The sequence below is a fragment of the Emydura macquarii genome, unplaced genomic scaffold, assembly GCF_026122565.2.
Source record: "Emydura macquarii macquarii isolate MOO-44397 ecotype Brisbane River unplaced genomic scaffold, CSIRO-AGI_Emac_v2 contig_2768, whole genome shotgun sequence".
NCBI classification, from domain to species: Eukaryota; Metazoa; Chordata; order Testudines; family Chelidae; genus Emydura; species Emydura macquarii.
Genome location: NW_027132905.1, coordinates 28,642,612 through 28,647,636, shown reverse-complemented (window position 1 = coordinate 28,647,636; position 5,025 = coordinate 28,642,612). Strand labels below are relative to the sequence as shown.

The following is a 5,025-nucleotide window of genomic DNA, read 5'->3' as shown; positions in this document are numbered from 1 at the left end:
TAACAAAGACAAAGGCAGATTGTCTATCCTGCTTGTCATTCCTTGAAATCCACACATGTTGTCCAGCCTTGATATTCCATTTGTGCTGATTTATTCCAGTGTGGCAGTGATATGAGGCCCGATGCTTGGCACGTCTCGAAGAAGCCTGATCCAACTGACAGTGAAGGATGAGGATGAGGACTGGACAAAACAAGCCAATCAAGAGCCAATATTAAAAGTAAGAAAATGTTTAGAAAATGTGAAAAATGTAGAGATTTAAAAATATTTGGTTGTCCTGAATCAGGACAAAAAGCCAAAATTCTGAAATGTGTAAAAAATTAAATCCCAAAACCATGTTCTTTGGGGCCCCTTGAAACATGTCGTTTAGACAAAATTGAACCTGTGCTGGGCCGACTACCCCTCCCAAGGCTAGAGTGGGTAGCAAAGGGCCAGTTAACCCCTGGGCCAGGCTGTACAGAATCAGGGCTGATAAGCTCTAATTGATGATGGAGCCCAGCTGGGCAAGCACAGGCTGAGCAGGTATAAAACCAGAAAGTGGAGAGTAAAAAGGGTCTGCAGGAAGGAACTTTGCAGTCACTCCCTAGAGAGGAGGGGAGTAAGTAGGAGAGGAGCCCTAGCGGAGGGTAACTCCTGGGATCTTGCCTGGGAATACAGACTCTGGCAGAAACCCCAGAGAGGGTGAAGTCACCATAGGAAGCAGAGGAGGGTGCAGTGGTAACCCAGGGGTGGGCCACAAGAGAGAGAAAGAAGGTAGGAAAGAGCCAGTGCCAGGATCTGGGATTTCATAGACCCACAGTTGCCTGTCTTAGAATCCCTGGGCTGGAACCCAGAGGAGTGAGTTGGCCCAGGTTTCCCTGCCAGCCACTGGGCAAGGCACAGTCTGGGCCATGGAACAGAAGATGGCCTGAGACAGATTGCCCAGTGGGACTGTGATACCTGGGAAGAGGAAACCTATAGTGACCTGGCCGCAGGGCCAAGCCAGAAATAGGAGCTCCCTGAGTTATGAAGAGGGAGCAATCGAGTCCAGAGGGAGAGAGATGGAGCAAGCAATCAAAGGAGGGACGTCAGACTGGTTCAGAGCTAGTCCCCAGATGAGCCATGAGGAGGCGCTGCACTGGTGAGCTCCGTTACAGAGCCTTTTACTTTCTAGTCTTTAGTGTTTAAATGTGAGATAAAGTAAACTTCAAAACAAAATGTTGTGTCAAAAGAAAAATTTGAAACTTTTTGTTTCAAAAATGTCAAAACAGGATGTTATGCCATTTTCAAGACTTCTTATTTCCAGTTCTTTTTTTTTTTTTTTTTTTTTTTAAATGGATTTGATATGATTTCACAAAATTTTAACTGAAATGGCATTTTTAAACCAGCTGTATTTAAGTGGAGGGTTAACAGGAGCAATTGATTTCTGGTTTTATCCCTCCAGCAATGCTGTGATACTACTGGATTGAAACCTCTTTCCCAGCATTCAGCCCTCCCTACCCTGGGACACTGTGTGTCAGGCCCCAGTGGTGGGAGAGACCCAAGACTTGTCAGTGTTGCCCCATCAAAGAACCAAAACTTCTTTGTTTTCCAGTGAGGGATTAGTTTTTACTAGTGTAGCTTGTATAATATGAAGCCAAGAAGCTGAGAGCCCATTGATTTCTGAAGGCACATGCTGCCTACTCCTTTTTCCTGTTTTTCCTCCTTGGAGGACAGTAGGAAACAATTGCGGGAAGGCAGTTTGATCTGGATTTATTTTAAATTTTACTTTCACCCAAAAGGTGAAGGGAAGGTCCAAGGGTTGTAGAACTGCAATGGGAACAGAAGGCACGAGGGTGATCAGAAGCTGAGAGTCAACCCTTGCTGGTCTTGAACAGGTTCTGAAGATGAAGGTTAGTCTTTAGGCTGTGACACCAAAGCAGGGTCCTAGTTGCAGAGACAAGCACTAAGGCTCCTGTGCAGCCCAGCCTGTGCTAAAGCTGGCATTATGTTTTTTGGCCATCTGGGCTGGAAAAGAGGTGAGCTGGGTTAAATGGACTTGGGAGATATCCAAATATGAATGAGGCAGAGATCAAGCAGCAATGCACTGTAGGCCAACGTATGGCCAAAGCTGCGCTGAGAGAGAAAGAGGAAGTTACTGGTATAAGATTTGCTGTCAATTCCTTCACCCATCCCCAGGTTCCTCAAGAATGTGCTACATGAGTAATCCAGAATGGGACACTGTTTCTAGGCCATGGCTCCAGGAACTTCTGGGGAATAGCCAAGGAATGGCTGGTTCTTGCTCCTTTAACTCCTATCAGATGGTCGAGCACGTGAATGTGCCTGCAGCATAAACCGCAGCCAACCTAAACTAACGTTTTCAAATACATGATGGTGAATACTAAGGTATAGATACCAGTGTCGTGGAAAAGAATCACACTGCTACATTTTAGAGTTGGATCAGGTGCATCTTTAATTGTGACACATACAATCACATAACCATAGCTATGGGGAATACTATAGCCATAGGGAAAACCCAGGTGGCTATAGGGAAGTCAAGCAGCATGTCTGGATGCTGGGCAAATGTACTTCACCTGGCTACCAGATACAAAAGACTTATATAGGGGTTGCTTAGGTTCATTTATATGTTGATCATATAGTGGAATTGATTAACAGTTTATACTTAACAGGAAAGACAATCACAATGCACAGTGGGGCACACCAGACGCCCTCACAGGAACGCCCAATGAGTCACTTGAGTATACAATGTAGTTTTCAGGGACCCTGGTTAACTCCCGAAGATGGGTGGTGACACAATACTTGTTCAAATGCTAATTTGCATGGAGTGAGTTTCTATGGGGCCGGTAAGACAAAGGGGGGCAGGTACTGGTATTTATCAAAACAGGTGAAGTCCGTTCAGACTTCAATAAGGCTTAAGGCTCATAACAGAGACTTGCCTCTCGGGTGTGGTTCAGAGACCTCTTGTGGGATTTTAACATCTTTATCCTAACTTCAGTTGAGGCATTCTGTTAATGGTTTAGCCTGGAGCTCCTATTTCAGTTTCAGGCTACAACTTCAGACCAGGCATTCTATTAATCAATTTTATGATTAATTCTTTGATTCCACACCAGTGTGCACCAGCTGTGGATCTGGCCAAGCAGAAGACCCAACCCCCAGGCTGAGCACTTCAGAGTGTCTTCCCCAGCTGAGATGGCAGGACAGGGAAGGCTGCATCAACTACTTCAGTGGTAAAAAGAAGAGTTCACTGCAAGGTGCATCGTCTCTATCTCCTCTATCCTCTATCTCAGAGCCCATCTCGAAGGCCCAGAGTAGAGAGGAGATGACCCAGTGTCACAATAACTATCCAGGATAATGGGAGTGTAAATATGGCAAAATGAAGGGAATCGAGGACATCAAGAAGAGAAAGTGGGGAATTTGAGCCATGGCATCTCATTTCCCTGCTCTGGCGTCTCTTTTGATTTATATTTACTGTAAGTTGCGTTAATAGCACATAAAAGGGGAGAGTAAATTAGTCTCTGTCAGGGGACAAATATCCCATGAGGCTAATATTGCCTGATCTATAGTGCTGAGAATGGATGGTTAGTGTATTGGCTGCATATCACCTTGGAGAGTTTGAAGGTCAAATGTACCAGCCAATGAGAGCTCTTACAGGAATACAGCTGCTCACTCATAACATGTTAGGGCTCTAAGGGATCGGTTGCAGTAGCTGATTGTGATTGGAAGACAAATAGGACTTATTTTTTCTTGCAAGTTTCCCTACTAGAGAAATGCCATGTCTGTGCCAAGTTGGGTTAGGATCCCACCACAACATAAGGCCAAATTTCAAAGGAACAAAACAGGCCATTTCAATAGCAAAACTGCTCCAAGACAGTTCATTTAACTGCAAATACAATAATCTGCATCTTGCATACAAGGCTCAGGACACACTCTTCACACATGCATTACTATTTAGAGCAGTAGTAATACCTGTCCCTGTTAGCGTCTACCGTCTGAGCATTTGTACATGCTTTACAAAGGGAGGCATCAGCCCCATTTAACAGAAAGGGAAACTGAGGCACAGAGCGCATAAGAGACTTGACCCAGGTCACATAGTGTGTCAGTGGCAAAGTCGGGAACACATTACAGATCCCCTGACTTCCAGTCCTCTGCTTTAACTACTAGACCATACTTCCTCCCTGCAGGATTCATAAGTAACTTACAGGGTTGTCTAATTATGCTTCCCCATAGAGAGGTGGGAAATACTGGAGAGCAAGTCCCAGGTGTGGTGGAATGTCCCATCCAGCATATGCCCAGAAGCAGGTATAATTGCATGATTTAGAGTATGTCTAAACTGCAAGTGATGGTGGAATTATAGCAGGGTAGGTATTCTGGGAGCTAGCTCTATCTCCTCTCTTTCTTCCCCCGCCGCATAAAGTTCTCTTTGATTTAAACCGCTGGATTCAGTGCTTGCAAATGGGGAAGTATTGCTCATCAACAGTATCTGGGATGATGTATATAGTTTCTGGGTTGGGATTCAAGCTGGTGTTATTTGTCTTTAGAAGGAAGCTCTAGAATATTGAACCCGGCCCTTTTTGCTGCTGACCACAGCTGGCAGAAGGGTTACACAGTGTTGACGCGCCAGAAAGTCAAGTCATTAGGGTATAAGTGGGCTGGCGGCATGCAGGGGGACTGCACAGGGGGACAAGATAGAAGGAATCCTCCTCGCCCACACAGCACTCATGCAGCTGCTCCGCACCTGCTACGGTCTAGCAGCATCCATTTCCCAGACTGCAGCCCCTGCACATGAGACTGGGCTAAGTAGATCCATGTCACCCCTGACAATGTGCATGGTGCTGTACAAAATACAACCAGCAACATAATCCATTGGGTTAGCCTCTAAATCCCCTTCCACAGGTGTGTTCTCCACCCCCTGCCCTTGGCCACACTAAGCCACACTGTCTCACTGCATTAAGAACATAAGAATGGCCGCACTGGGTCAGACCAATGGTTCATCTAGCCCAGCATCCTGTCTTCCGACAGCGGCCAATGCCAAGTGCTTCAGAGGGAATG

General features: G+C 45.8%; 1 long non-coding RNA gene across 1 annotated transcript; it reads left to right on the top strand.

The window, feature by feature from the left end:
- The first annotated feature begins 637 nt into the window (after positions 1-637).
- LOC137165430 (uncharacterized) lies at positions 638-4,823 on the top strand. The gene is made up of 3 exons (XR_010923366.1): positions 638-1,117; positions 1,758-1,868; positions 3,087-4,823. It is a non-coding gene; the product is annotated as an uncharacterized lncRNA (long non-coding RNA).
- Positions 4,824-5,025: the final 202 nt, after the last annotated feature.